Source organism: Alligator sinensis, unplaced genomic scaffold (assembly GCF_000455745.1).
Source record: "Alligator sinensis unplaced genomic scaffold, ASM45574v1 scaffold512_1, whole genome shotgun sequence".
Taxonomy (NCBI): domain Eukaryota; kingdom Metazoa; phylum Chordata; order Crocodylia; family Alligatoridae; genus Alligator; species Alligator sinensis.
Genome location: NW_005842063.1, coordinates 1,012,796 through 1,028,677, shown reverse-complemented (window position 1 = coordinate 1,028,677; position 15,882 = coordinate 1,012,796).

The window sequence follows — 15,882 nt, the reverse complement described above, 5'->3', positions numbered from 1 at the left end:
GAGTTGCCCAGTTCTGCTAGAGGATATTAAAGACAAAAACTTAACCATGACAATCACTTAGTGAATATGATCAGAGTTAATTGCAGAGAAATTGTTGTGAAAACAGGCCTGGCGGTAAGGATCCTGGCTGTGCAAGGGAGCTGCCGCAAGATCCATTTTACGATCGCTCAGCACTGCATGCAGGCAGCATGAAACCTGCCTGGTGCTGGCTAGGGAGACGGTCACAAGTACCCAGAGACTGAAGAATGCACGTAAAGGCTTTAACTTGCTGGAATTAGGCTACCAACAGATGTCTCATTTGTCCCGGGAAAAAACATTTTATCCCAGGATAAAGTGCAATAGTCAAGACGTCCACGTCTGCTGCACTGGGATAAACCTTAGAAAAGCTCACAGCATAAGAAGTGCTGACAGTTTGTCTTGGGACATCCCAGAGCGCATCTAAACGTTTGCCCCAGACTGGCAGAAAAGCGGGAGTGTGTTCAAAACTAAACTCGGATCAGATGTGTGTACATGCCAATCCAGGGACTTTTCTATTTGAGGGCAAACCTAGGCACAATCTGTCCCAGGACAAATGCAACGTCTGTGCCTATCCTTAGCAAACCTTGTGCCAGTTTTGCCCTTGATGCGCTGAGGCCATGTCACTGTGGAAGGCTGACACAGAAAGGCAATGCATGACAGCGGGGCCGCTTGGGTCCAGGCAACATCTGCAGGACTGAAAAGTAGGTCTGGCATGTGAGAAACCTGGAGTCCAGAATATGGGTCACTGCTGATCTCAACCTGACTGAGCTTGCTAGCGTGCCGGAGAGGCCGGCAGGGGATGGCAGACCACTTGAGAGACGTCTGGCCTCCTACAGTCTGCAAATTTAGTCCAGCTGGAGAGGGAGATGCCTAAGTTGTTATCAGCAAGAGAGAATCTGTGCACTTATGTGGCGCCTAGAGCAAAACTCTACTCTCCTTTGGTCATCTAAGGGGCCCTTTCGGCATTCGCATGCTGGCAGTAACTCTTCTTCCCTGCAGCGTGGACACACGCACTCCACGTTCATGCTGACGGCGGTGGTAGGCTCAGCTGCTGATGCAGCAACAGCTACGCTGTGCCCTCACCCCTGCAAAGGTGCTGCTCAGGGCTGCTGTCCTAGTCACCCCCTCGGTTATGTTCCTCTGTGGCTGTGGTGCCAGGCTTGGGGGAGAGTTATCTACAAGCGTAGCCCATGGATTGCAGGGGCAGGGATAGCACAGGGTAGCGCATGCATTACAAGCATTGCTCTAGGCAAATAAGGTGGTATTTCTGTAGGTGCGATGCACCTAGGGAGGCCACACAATAGGGAAAAAAGAGCGCCTTGGGGCCTCTGAACTACAACTCCCATGGGGGTGTGCAACAGCTCAAGAGAACAGAGCAGTGTCAATGTGACTCCGCTCGGTAGTTGGATTTGTTTCAGTTCAACAAACTGAGCTCCGATTCCATCTGAGCCAGCCTGACCCGAAGAGATTTTATTTGGATTTTCCTTTAAAAATGGCAGAAAACTTCCAGTTTGCAGCAACTATATTTTGCTGGGGGAAAAAATAATTAACCCCCCGCCCCTGCCCAGCTGTTTTGGCAGTGGAAGACCCCTGGGTTTTTTTTAGCTGTGTACCTGGGAAAAGTGGGGCGTCCTCTAATAAGTGAAGGCTGTTATCTGACAAAGGGGGATTATACTGTAGAAGCTCCTAGTTGTAGGCTGGGCATTAACAGGATACACTTAACTGTTTGTCAGGAAGCAATAAAGTAATTTGAAGGAGACCGGGAGAGAGTGTGTGAGTTCCTGAGTCTGTGTTAAATCAAAGCATTAGATAAGCAAACACAGCGGTAATGAAGCCCAGTGCTGGGAATAGCACTGCCAAGTGGGTATGGCTAAGGCAGAGAGGGGAGCCAAGAAGCTCAGGGAGCTGAAGCGAGTCCATCTAGAAAGTGGTTTGGCTTCCAGCGGAGGGATGCTTGGTCAGGGGGTGACCCTTTGAGGCACTTAAGACCCCTTTTTTGTACAGGCAGATTGACAGGTGGACTCTTGGCTTGTCAGCCCATCCCTCCAGGAGAGCCGGGGAGTGGAGCCAGTGCGTGACGTGGCACCTGCGAGAGATTGACCCGGGAGGTTGGTTTATAACCAATTAGTCAGCCTGGAGTAGACTCCAACGATTGGAGGTGGGGTGAGGAAGGGGTAGGGGTTTCAGCACAAGCCATACATGGTCCAGATAAGAAATAATGCTGCGCCCCTTTGAGTAGAGGGAGGGACAGTGACCGCTTGGAGTAAGAGCCCTGGTGCGAGTCACTAAAGCAGACAAATAACTTCATGCAGCTTGTATGCAGCAACTGACTCGTATTCAGACACAGGCCTGGCTTCCACCCATGGGAAATCAGCTGTTTTGTATGCATTAATAATGACAGCACCTGGCACAAGGAAGTCTTGGTCCGTGCTGGGATCCCCACCGAAGTGTGGCCATGAAAATCCCCACACAGAACGAGAAGGGCTCCTTTCTTCCCTCCCTGACTCTGGCTCTCCAGCTGCTCTGAGCGGTTGTCATCTGTAACATTAGCTTCTCTATGAAGCAGGGACACATCAGTGCGAAACGGCATCCAAGGCACGAGTGGCATCGGTCACTGGAACAAGCCCGGCGACTCTCCCTCGTGGGCTTTACAGATGAAGTGCCGCGTCTTCCCTGTGCTCGTTACCTCTGGGCACTCGGCGCTGCTGGAGAGAGAGCAGACACTTACCAAGAATCACCTGGTTGCATGTCTGCCCCAACAGGCTGGGATTATTTGGGAATAGCTGACAGATAATTGCTCTCTTACTTAAATGGCTGGATACAGGAGTGATGTTCTCTGCCTTGTGCTTTGCAGGAGTCAGACAACCATCCTAATGGTCTCTTCTGTCTTGCTTGTGAGTCTAGCAAAACAGCTTGGTTCAGCTTCCAGGAACAGGGTAGACTTCGCCCATCCAGGCAAGAGAAGACCAAGAGGGTTTGATAGCAGCCTTCAGCTCCCTGCAGGGGGGCTGCAAAGAGGACGGAGCTGGGCTGATCTCAGTGGGGGTAGGTGACAGGACAAGGAGCAATGGGCTCCAGTTTGCAGCAAAGGAGATTGAGGTTGGATATTAAGAAAAACTGTCTCAGGAGGAGGGTGGTGAAGCACTGGAACAGGCTCCCTAGAGAGGTGGTGGACTCTCCAACCTTAAATGTTGTGAAGACCCGGGTAGACAAAGCCTTGGCTGGGATGATGTAGTCGGGGCTGGTCCTGCTTGGAGCAGGGGGTTGGACTAGATGTGACCTCCCGAGCTCCCTTCCCACCCTCATTTTCTATGATTCATACCCTGGAAAAGGCAGCTGCATGAGATGGAAAATCACTGCGCTTGGGATTTCCTGAAATAGCAGAATTAAGCAGAAAAGACCAGCAAGAAAATAACCTGCACAGCTCTGAACAAATCCTTGCAACAGGTAGTCCCGACTAAAAATAAAGCAGAACATCTTGCATTTCAACAAGAGAATTTTGCCGTAGAAGAAACAGAAATGGTTTTAATTTGACCAGAACTCATGCAAAACGCAGGCAGTTTATATAAAGCCCAACGTAAACAAACAGCTCCAGCTTTAGACGAGAATGATGGATTCAGTAAAGTTGCAAATCTCCAATTAATTAGTCAAATATTGCTAGAAAACAGCAGTTGGCCCACAAGGGGAAGCACATTTCTGCTGACACTGCAAAGTTTCCATGGCAGTTGAAATCCCCGAGACTAACACAACCTATATCTCAAAGGCAGAATTCTTCGGGATGCTAAATCTGGTGTGCCACCGCTGGAGTGCCCAGCTTTGCTCAGATAATGCCACATGGGGATTAGAAGCTGCCACCCGCTTCCTGCCATGCCTCCCTCCGTTGCTGGAGCGAGGTGGAAAATCTGGCGGCAAAGAGCGGTCATTCTTTGAAGCTTCTTTGAAGCTTTGAAGCGCTCTGAGCTGGAGACCCTGCTGGATACTTCAGTGACTGGTGGTTGTTTCCTAGTGCCTAGTTCTACGTGCCTCCATATTCGGGCCGCGTCTACACGAGACACTGACTGCTCAGGAGCTTGTTACTATTGTGTGTTTTATCCCAGGATAAAGTGCAGTAGTCTAGATGTGCATGTCCGCTGTACTGGGATAAACCTTAGAAAGATTCACAGCATAAGAGGTGCTGACAGTTTGTCCTGGGACAGCTGGGACGCGACGTGACTGCACGGTAGCTCGTTACTACTGCACAGGAAGCATCACCGTGAAGCCGTGCGGGGACGCTACTGCACAGTAATGCCGGGTACTGCCCAGTCATTTAGTGCAAGGGTATGAAAGTATTAAATGACTGCACAGTAACAACTGTGCACTCAGCGTCTCATGTAGACACGGCCTGGTTGTAAAAACCGTACAACTGCTCCAAACTGACCGTGATCTCTCAGGGTTTTCTCAGGGCCAGTTCCTTCCCCATGCCGTCAGGGTGAGCGGTACTGCTCAGTTATGACTGGGGCCATAATGAGGCAATGGCTTTTTCCTTGCAAGAAATGGTCTATCCAGTGCTTCTTCCCCATCAGCCTCCTGCAGAGAAGGTGGTGCTCTTGCTAAAATTGCTTTCCCTACAGCTCCACGCACGTGCTGTAAAGGTGCCTTGAGGAGGTAAAGGGAAAGATACTTGGGTATCCTGGTGGGAATAATTAACCTGGTAAAGGCCATCTCTCTACGAGCCATAATCAGGATAAAGCGTAATGAACTTGGAACAACGTGGTGCAAGCACCTACTCTGGTTACCGGACCGGCTGAGGGACCGATCCCACTGGAACTGCCATGGTGGGACGGGGCGAGGGGCTGGACCCCATCTCGTGAGGTCCCTTCCAGCCCTAATCTCTCTGAAAGCTATGAAATAGGTCCATAGGTAGGTCTCAATGACTATTGCCTGTCTCCTTTTCAAAAGTGACTTAGGTGCCTAGGATCCTAAATTCTGTTGACTTGCTCATGGGGATGGGCCACCTAATTTCTTCAGAGGCTTGAAACCCCCCACTCCCAGCATCGAAGTCACTACGTAGGTGTTTTGGTGAATGTTCGCCCCGGGTCAGCCTGCTTTTCTCTACGGCTCAGCCAGCCTCTGTGTAAAGAGACTGTTAAATCTTATTCAGGGAGGGCATTTCACTGTGTTTCCTGGGAGTTTGGGCTGCAGCCCTTCAGCGTTGCTCTTCCATTGGTGCATGGCGCGTCGGGGTCACATGCTTTCCATTACATTATATCCTTCTGTAGCATTCGAGTTGCAGGGAATTTGCAAAAGGACAATTAAAAAAAGGAAAAAAAAAAAAGAAAAAATCTCCCGCTCCCCGAGCCCCCGCCTCGTCGGGGTCCTTTCACTGAGCCGTAGACACTGGGAACGGAGCTCGCCCGGCACCGCAGCGCTCCCTCCCTGCCCCCACCTGAACTGTGGGATTCCCCCCAGTAACCAAGGCTTTCATACCCCCCCGCCCCGCCACAGCCGTCAGCAGGGCTGTATTTACCGCCAGGATCTACAGGCCAATGTGGTGCGGCCTTTCTTCCTTTTCATCCCATTTTAATTCCTTGAATGCATTTTGCTTGTTTTAGTGGAACGGGAGGACTGACAGCCCCTCTTCCCCCTTGGTCTGGGGACCCTCTCCCAGCAGATGGGGCAGGGATAAGAGTATGCATACAGTGAAGGCCCCTAAGAGGATTTGCTCGATGCCCTTTCATTTCACGCCTTTGTATGCTTCTCCGCTGCTGCAGGATGCCTCCAAATTCCCTCTCTGTCTCTCTGCTTTCCACTCTAAAAGAAAAGAATGTGCCTATAAAGGCCGTGTTTGTTCGACTTCTTTAAGGGAACCATATTGCTGTAGGTGCCGAGGGCCCGGGCATGACAGAATCGCCCCTTTGAGAAAGGATAACACGCAGCTCCCTCCTGGGAGAGCGGGTGAGCGGGGTGGCTTAGCTTGGCTCTGGGAAAAAGGTTTCAGTTGCATTTCAATGTTCATTGAACTCTGAATCCAAGCCACTGCTTTCCCAGGTCTCCGCAGAGACACAAAGCATCCCAGGGGCCACCGGGGAGGAGGGCAGGGGGCTGCGGGACGAGGTCCTGTAAACCTCCTCCACCTTCCAGGCAGAAGCCCCTGTGCAAATGGACCGATGCACCCCGTTTAGCACTGGAGCCACCGTTTGGCACTGCTGTGCCCGCCTCGCCGGCCTCGGAGCAAGGAGCTGGCAGACCCGAGCCCCGAGGAGGGCAGGGAATGTTGTTTTTCCAATGACATCTAGCGGCAAAGCTTGGGAAAACCGTTCGGCTCTGTTTTTCCGGCCTGAGCATGGCCGTCCCCCGCTGGGACATTTTGCTCTTTGTGTTCCAGCTTCTAAAGAGCAGACAGCCTCCTGATTAAGAGGGAAGGAAAAATAAACGGCACAATAGCCGCGGCAGCTGAGAGACGTCAAACAGTCCACCCCGAAACGTGTGCTGCCCCTGCACACCCAGCCAGGCCGTGAGCCGGGAGATCAGTCCGAAGGGTCAAGTGCACGCGAGCTGCGTGTCGGTCTGAGTCCCGGAGAGCCGGTGCCCTCTTAGGACCCAAACGAGGGAGACACACAACTGCTCTCCAGCGGGAAATTGCCAACGTCCCTGCCCTCTTCCATGAGGCCTGCAGAGCTGTGGATCTCCCTACACCAGTTTGTTTCCAGTGCATGTTTTTTTGAGCTGACTCTGAACTGGGGAAGCAGCGTGTGCCCTCCTGCTCAAGCCCACACGCCTGCACATGCTTAGCCCAGCCTCGCAGCCCACTCCCACATGCAGATAGATGCTTGCACGCGCCTACTCCCCGTTTGCATGCAGACGCACGGATGCAGACATACGAATGCACAAGTACACACTTCCCACCCTTCCTTCAAAACTCTGATGCAAAACACACATCGCACATTTTATAGTAACCCGGTGAGCAAGGGAACGGACAACGATTTTACTCCGGTGGGGACCAGGGAAGGATGGACATGCTGGAGGGACATGTTTCTCCAGTGAAACTCTTCTGGATCAGCTCCTCCCGACTGCGAGTCTATTTTTTGTTAGCAACAACAATAACCAAAAAGAAAGCAGAAAAATGAGCAATAATCCTAAATGTGCCCTTTCCAAAACTATCTCTTGCAGAGGATCACCTTAACACAGATGCCAGGAGAGAAGGCAGCATGCAGATGCACTGGGGAAAAGAGAAATGCAGGAGAAAGGGGGAATTTGGGGTTTGTCCTGTTGCTGCATGGAGAAGGCTGAATTTGGAGATGCGGAGCAAAGGGGGAGGGGAGCAGGAAGAGAGGAGAGAGGGGAATGCATACTACGATCTGCGCTGGCTGCTCTGCAGCGCTTGGCTGGGGCACAAAGCACCCGGGTGAATTTGGCCCCAGAACAGACTTGATTGGAGCCTGGTCCTCCCTGTCTGCAGTTCCTTAGAAATAACACGTGGGGACAGCTGCTTTGAGTTTCTTTCTCCTTGTTCATGTGTGATACTTTTAATCACAAAAATCCAAGGAATTCCTAGATAAAAACTGTATTAATCTGGAGCTAACGTTAAGAATATAGCAATGATTCAGGGTAAAATAGATGAGAGGAACGCCATGGATATCCACAAACCAAAAGTGAAACATCTCAGAAACCAGACAGTCGAAAGGGAGAAGACGGGAAAAAAATTCCAACGTGTTCTTAAAAGTTACTTTAATCTAGAGTCACAACTGCTGGAACGGCTTAATCGTGATTGCATGTTTACTGGCGGGTATCCCTACAGAGAGGCGTTAAGCCCATTTCGGAGCCCTACGTTTGTATTTTTACTTTGACAGGCATGATTTTTCATAATGTGGTTTTGCGTGTTTAAATTCTTTCTGAGAAAAAGTCAAAATTTTCCGCTTCGAATTAAAGCATTTATTCAACTGAAAACCCAATTTCCAAAAAGTTCCACCTGTCCTCAGCCTTACTTCCTCTTCTGTGCAGCGGTTGTCTGGGACGTGGAGACGGGGAAGGCGCGGGCGGGTGCTGGTTGTGCTGGTCGTGTGCACGTAAGAACATAGGAGCAGCCATTTCCCGCGGCAGACCCAAGGTCCATCTCGCCCAGCCTCCCGTGTCACGCAGAAGCAGAGAGCGGATGCTGGAAGGGAGAGTGCACTGAGTGTGAGCAGGGATCACAGACAATTCAGGTTGGCAGGGAGCTCAGGAGGTCACATCTAGTCCAACCCCCTGCTTCAAGCAGGACCAGCCCCACCTACATCATCCCAGCCAGAAATATATATCAGATACTACTCATTTTGTTTCTTTTATGTTCATTTTCTGATGCTGAATTTTGGGTGTGCTCAAGGCAGGCAGGGCAGAGGATCTTTTGGGACCAGACCAGCTGAGTGGTCCCAGAGGCACCAGGCGTGAGGATGTCCAGGATCCTCAAGGCACGTGGCCGCTCTCGGGGTCCGGTGGTGGATTCGCTGGTCCTGCCTGGTGACTTCCCAGGAGGAACCAGTCACTCTGTTCTCCCAGCCCTCGGCCCTGAGCCAGCCTCAGAAACTCCTCCTGTGCCACCTGAATTGGCAGAGTCGGAGTCAGAAACACCCATCTGCTCCGACCCCCCCTGTTCCATGTCTCACCTTGGGGTCCTGTCCTGACACCACGTGCCAGGATTTGCAGCCTCTCCCTAGTGCTACAACCCACTGGGACGTAAGCTGCGGGCTCCTCTTGGGACGGTGATCACAGGCACGTGTCCATGTGCTTCCGACACCCCTGGAGTTTGCTCCTTCTGAGATGAGACGGGACCCCTGACATGTGCTCTGCCCCCGTGCACCAGGCTGCAGCCCCTTCTCCTGCCTGACTTCCTTGCTGCATTTTTCATATGCTTTTTTTGTTAGTGCTATTCAAAGTCCAGCATCCTCCTCCTGGTGCTGACCAGCCTGGACACTGGAATCAGTCTGGGCTCTTCCCCTGGCTCTCCCGTCATCTCTCTAACCCTCCTCCTCCTGACTCCGCACTTCTGATTTACCTCCAGGAGCCAGCTGCCCCCCCACCCCCACTCCCCTTGCTAGAGATCAGATAGATCAATGGCTTTCACCGGATCACATTTAGGGTTGCATGCGAATCCACTGCAATGGACAAATTAATTCATTCAGCGTCACATCTGGAGCTACACGAAACTTGGCAGCTGCGAACTAAGTGAAAACATAACCCTCCTTCCCCCTCTCTCTCACTCGCTCTGCCGGACAGAGTGAATGTTTCCTTTAAATTCCTATCCAGCTTTATGGAATTAAATATGAAATATTATTAGCAAATTAGCGTGTGATCTAAAATTCAAACCAATCGGGCTGGATTCTACTATGGCCCTCGGTTACCATGGCGACAGACACACTGGGGATGAATGGACAGGAAAAGCGATTAAGAAAAGTTGGTCGCTAAGAATCGTGTTGATTCTTCTGGTCCAGCATTTGCTCTCGAGGACGCAGGTACAAATCTGCAGTAACTGCAGTGGAACCAGAGGAGACAGTCGGGCTCTGCCCAGATGTAACAGGGAGCAGGATGGAGATTAAAAAAGGGAAAAAATGGATGGGCGAGCTACTCCGTCTCCATTCCCCCACACTCATTCAGGATTATCTCCTCATGTGCACCCATGCTTGGGTGAACATCAGGGTAGCCTGTGCATTTTCCCAATGGGCAGTCCCAAGAACCGTCCATGGCCAAGCTTCAAGGAGGAAAATCACAAAGCTCTCGCACCTGGAGCTCGTGGCTCAGTGACCCGTGTCTCTTTTATGTTATAAGAGCGGTGTGCAGGAACCCAAGCTAGCTTTCAATGCACCAGCTTGGGTGCAAGATGCAGCCTAGTCATGGAGCTCAGCAAGCTAAAATACACAGGGATGGGGATGTACCCCAAGTGAACCGGCTACTGCAACTAGCCTACGTCTGGTACCGGCTCTAGCTCGTGTAAAGGTTTCCCAGATGCCTCCACACTGTGTTAAACATATCCTAAGCCGATGCAGGTGGGGTTAGGTGCTTGGTTTGTCACAACGCTTGTTCACATTAGGATGCAAAGGGACGAGCAATGGAAAATGGCCGTCTGCTTGCAGGCTGGCTGGGGTCCGTGCCAGGCCTCTTTGTGCTGGGAGGATGGATGGGGTGGGACAGGCTCGACCAGCATGACCCCGGTAGAGCCATATGGGATGACAGCATCGATCCCTCCTACGCACAGCCTCCTTTGCCTGGGTCCTGCTGCCTGCTATCCTTGGCCGCGGGGCTTGAGAGCCAGCCTAACAGGTTGCGTAGGGATGCTTTGCTTTCTTTTCAGAGCTCTTGTAGGCTGCGCGCAGAAGCAGGCAGGCATCCTGTGCTGGTTGTGCTTGGATCCTATTTGCAACCTTTCCTTTCCGACTGTCAGGGCTAGAAATAATCTGATGTAATGAAAGCTGAGAGGCCGTGTCACCACGTCACTCCTGGAGCCCGGAGCCCCAGAGCATCTTCCACTGGCCTTGGCTGATGCTATTTCCATCCCCATGGGGTGAGGAAGACAAGGAGAAAGTGGCTCAAAACCACATCTACAAGGGCAGGATTCAGAGGGACATTTTAGCCCTTGACCCCTCACTCCAGTGACTGGGTGTTTCCACTGTTTGTGGCGCCACTTGAACGGGAGTTTCAAGAAGGGTAAAGAAATGCAGAAGGAAAGAAAAGGCGAAGCTCTGGCTGGGTTAACATGAACGCCCAGGAAAGGTTTAATGGCAGAAAAGCCCTGAGCCTTTCCAGTGGGAGCAGCCAGGGCACCGCGGCCGCGAGCCGTGGGAGGGTCGGGCTTGTGCTGCGCCTGGTGCCATCTCAGCCGACCTCCCGTCGACGGGCAGCAATCATCCCGCTCCTGCTGCATTTGTCCAGAGCTGTCACTCCTGACCTCCTGCTGCTCCTGTCTCCTTGGTGATTGCAAAAGCCAGTGTCTCGAAACAATCGCATGCAGAAGCTCGCGTGGCACATAATGAAAACCGAAGGGAGCCGCACCGCAGCCTCGGGGACTTGTTTAACAGGCAGCGGAGACTCGGGGAACGCCGTGTCGCCTCCGGCACAGCACCCCCGTCCTGCCTCCACCTGTCTGCAGGCTTGCAGATAAATCCCTCTCAGAAAAACACGTGGTTCTCCCAGGCCTGTCTCCATATGCATTGCACACATTTCCCAAAGGTCCCTTCTGGGGCTTAGCTGTCTTATCATGGCTTCACACGGCTGCGTTTCGTGCAGGCTGTGTGGTCCTGGTTTCCTTTTACGGGGGTTTTTTTGGATATGTAAATGCATTGCTTATGGAAGTGGAGGCTGCCAAGCTGCCTAGGCTTCCCCACCGCTCAGCTGCACCGAGCCGTGCACCGGAGTCCTGACCCACCGGGCCCACGTCTGTCCTGTCCCTGCCTCTCTCCTCCGCGCTAGGGTTCGGGGTGTCTGCTTTGCATGCGATCTGTGCGCTTTGTATGTGGCGGGGGTGCTAACCGCATGCCCCAGGGACAGGAGGATGCCCTATATTTTTAGCGCACATGAACATTTGCCTCTCGACGAGCAACACATAAGTCACAAGGCTCCATATGCGATGAGAACGGAGCTCGGGGCTTGTCTTATCGTCTCACATCAATTGACGTTGCAGCTCATCTTCCCCATTCAGCAGTGTAGAATATGGATTTAAATGCCTGCTAAATCCTTACGCACAATGCATCTGCAAACATGCCCCTTATCTATGAGCATCTCCTTTTACAGAGGGGCAAACTGAGGCATGCAGAGGGCTGTAACTCCCCCAAGGTCATAGAGCCCGAATACCATCGAGTCCAAGCTCCGGGTCCCCTGAAATAAGGCTTCTCGCATACATCGCACAACACAGGTGCCTGGCTGAGCAGGAGGGTGAATGCAGATTGCTCTCTGGGGCCTGGAGGATCCTCCCAGTGACTTCTTGTGGGTCCTAAACCTGGGAACCCAGGGAAGCCATTGGTGATGCATGCACGCGCTGCAATTTCCTACTTGGAAAGGGAGTGGACTCTTCCCAATGGGATCTCTGGGGGTTTGATCACAGCCCCCAGGCTGGAGCCGGCCCCTCAGAGGCCACGGACCTGTGCATGGGGGAATGCAGCCGGATGGACGAGGACACAGAAAACCCCCAGAGTCCTAACTCCAGCTTCATCCGCAGCCTGCCCTGGGGGGCTTGCAGGCAAAGCCAAGCCAGGCGAAGAGGTGCCGTGCCTCTGTCATGGCCGTGCGCCTCCTTGGCCAGCTCGAGAGCAGAGGCTGCTGCTGTAAAGGAAAGCGCGTGCAGGCTGGAGGGTGGGAGGCGCGCAAGAAACGGAGCGGAAGGAGCTGAGACTGACAGCCAGGAAGGCCGGGGAGCTGCGCCTAGAGCCGCACGTGGGCCGGACTCGCCGTTCGCCGCTCATCCCCATGGTAACCTCAGCCCAGGGAGATCAGCATCCCCCCGCCGCCGTGCAGGATTCTAGGTCACAGATGGTCCTGCCAGCCCCGCCGGCCGGCCGGAGAAACCCGCCACGCACGGGTCCTGCAGGGAGAGGCCTGGCAGAGCCAGCGAGGCGCGGGGCAAACCCCTGCACGTGCTCAGCACGACGGGCTCAGTGATGCTCAGCACCGTCCCAGCCGCAAAGGCACGGCCTCGGGTTCCCAGCCCCGTGTCCAGCTATCGGGGGTCAGCCGGAGCGTGAAAGCCGGAGCCCTCGACCCCGTGCATCCTTCCAGCTGGTTTTCCTCTCCCGTACTCTTTTTTCCCCCAGCATGAGTCTCCTGAATGCTCCATTTGAAGCTAATTCCAGCTGAAATCTGGTTTGCTTTCCACCGTTGCCGCTTTAAATGGGAGAGATTGACCTTGTAGCAGGAGGTGACATGCAGATGCACATCGGCAGCCTGTCTGAGGGGTCGGCGGGGGCTGGGAGGGCTGCCGAGCCGCCTCAGGGACAGGCCGAATATTTTATGAGTAATTTAATATCTGGAACACAGACTTTTCATTCCCAGAGATCCGCGGAGGAAAGAAAGAACCTTTCTGCAGCCCTGCAAAGTCTGTTCCTCATAAGGAGGCAGAGCAACAGACAGGGCTGGGAGTTAACCTCGTCGTGGCCAGCCCCGAGCAGCCACGGGCGTGTATCTGAGACTCACAGGACATCACAGAAAATGAGGGGTGAAGGGAGCTCAGGAGGTCACATCTAGTCCAAACCCCTGCTCCAAGCAGGACCAGCCCCAGATGCATCATCCCAGCCAAGGCTTTGTCTTCCTGGGTCTTAATCACCTCCAAGGATGGAGATCCTACAGTCTCTGTGTGTAGCCTGGTCCAGTGCTTCACCACCTCCTCATGAGAGAGTTTTTCCTAATATCCAACCTCAACTTCCCTTGCTGCAGCTGGAGCCCATTGCTCTTTGTTCATCATCTGCCCCACTGAAAACAGCCCAGCTCCATCCTCTTTGCAACCGCCCTGCAGGGAGCTGAAGGCTGCTATCAAATCCTCTCCTCTCCAGTCCTGTCCGCCAGCCCCCAACCATCTTCATTGCCCTCCGCTGGACTCTCCATCTTGTCCACATCCTTTCTGTAGTGGGGGGCACAGCTGGACACGGGACTCCAGATGTGGCCTCCCCAGTGATGAACAGAGGGAAGAATCACTGCCCTCCATCTGCTGCCAGCGCTCCTAGCTGCTGCCCCGGATGCCGTTGGCATACGCACGTAAGGGGGACAGGCAGAGCAGTGATTCCCTTTGGACCAGAAAGCAGGACACAGACTGGAGCAGAAGCAGGTATTTGGGTCTGTCCAGAGAAAAAGAAATCCTCCCTGTTCAAAGTGCAAGCAGCTCAGAGCCACAGATAGCTCCTGCTCCCATTACAGCCCCAGCCACCAGGTTTAGGGCAAGGGTTTTTTTCTTTTTCTCCTGTTCGGATCGAATGTGACCCCAGACCTGGAGGGAGCGTCCCACGCAAGGTGCACTACTGGCACGCTGCATTTGTCCCTGGGGAGCAGAGGTTTGGGAGGGGAAGAGGCTTTAAAACACATAGCTTTGCTGGGCCTGCCGGGGGGTTTCTAACAGGCTTGGCTAGAAGCGGGTCTGGACGACAGGTCTGTAGTAGCCTGTGCCTTGCTCCTGGAGACCAGCGCCTTCCCCGCTGAACTCGACTCCATCCTGCTGATCCAGCGACTTGTACATGCGCAGGGCAGCAGCCCGGGCCCAGGGAGCACCAGGGAGGCGTCTGGCTTTTGTCGACCTTGCAGCCTCATGCCTTGGGAAGACAGAGAAGCACCTATTCAATCTCCTCTGGGGGAGGTAGGCATGGCCTGAGCCCCTGAGATCCCCTGCCGATCGCTCCCACTCTTTGGATTTATCCTCACCCCAAAACCCCACCCGTTTGCAGTCCGCCTGCCACCCCGTCTCCGTCTTGTTGCTGCCTGAGATAACCTGCAGCCCATCTAGAAGGCTAACCAGCAGCCTGTCCCTGGCAGGTGAGGGGACCGGGCACCTGTGCAGATGGAGGTTGCTTTGTGTCATTGCTAAATCAAATCCAGGTGTCCGCCATCATGGCTTTGGCCTGAGCAGATGAGCAGGACTCTGCGGATCCTGGGAGGTGACCAAGTGCACATCTGTGTGGGCTGTGTGTGGCCGCGCTGCCGTGAAGCAAGCTCTCTGCATCGTGTCCCACCTCCTACCTCGCCTTCTGCTGGGAGCTGGGCCCCACGCCCCGAGAGCCCGTCTCTCAGATGGGCGACAGCTCCTTGCCTTGTAGGGCCTGGCCAAGGGCACGGCAAAGCTGCTGGGTGTGAAACGCTCTGCACGGGCCCAGGCTACAGCCCGTCATCCCTTCTGTGCAGGGATGGATGGAGCGGAGCAGCCTCCAGACTGACTCTCTGGTGTCACCTGCTGGTACACGGCTGAGATCTACGCTGGAGCTTTCGCCTAAGAGTGAATTTATTCATTGCACTTGTCTTGGATCACACTAAGGGCACTTAAAATGCAAGCTGAGGCTCGTTTGCTCTCGCTTCGTGCACTCCCAGCATCTTACAGTTACATCACTTCAGGCAAGGGTTAACTCTGGGTCATGGTTCCTAGGTTGTGTTAGGGTAACCTCAGCCTGCTGCAGAGAGAGAAAATCATCTATCTATCTATCTATCTATCGGTAACCGAGCAAACCAGATCCATGCCTGAGGAGTTGGATCTATGCTCTCAGTCCCCAGCATCCGGCTTATGAAGGTCCAGACCTATTTCAGCACAAACAGCTTCACACAGCTCCCCAATCCCAGACCAAGCCAAGCCCTGTGATCACCAAAGGGCATATGGGGATGGCTCCCATCTACTGCCCTCCCCCAGCCTCGAGGGCCCCGGTCGGCAAGGTCTCATTCTGACGTGCGGCAAGGTCGGGAACCTGTGTTTTAGGCGGTTTTAGGTCTGTTCGTTGTTTGCCTCAGAGATGTCTGTCCCCCAAAGCTGGATTTCCCCGTGTCCTGCTGGGGAGGAGGGGTGCTGTGTTTGCAGCCCCAGTTGCACCAAGAAACAGCAGGTGCCGGGGCTGTCCGGGCCCATCTCAGCAGGGCAGGAGCACATCTCAAGCTCCCTGCTGTCTCCCAAGGTTGCAGACCCCGGCCAAGGACCCAGAGGGGTGAAGAGGAGCCAAAAGGGAGGCAGAGGCCAGGTCTGTTGCTTGAGAAGATGGGCAGTTGCCCCGTGGATGCAATCACATCTCTGTTTACTGAGCCAGGTGCTAGAGGCTGTCCAGGACTTCCCCTCCCCACTGGTGCCCGCAGATCACAGCCGACGCACTGTCAGGCAACCTGCTGGCTAAAACAGAACAACAAAATCAATAGCAAACATTGCATTTATTGACTAGCTTTGCTCAGCAGGGGCCCTGGCAA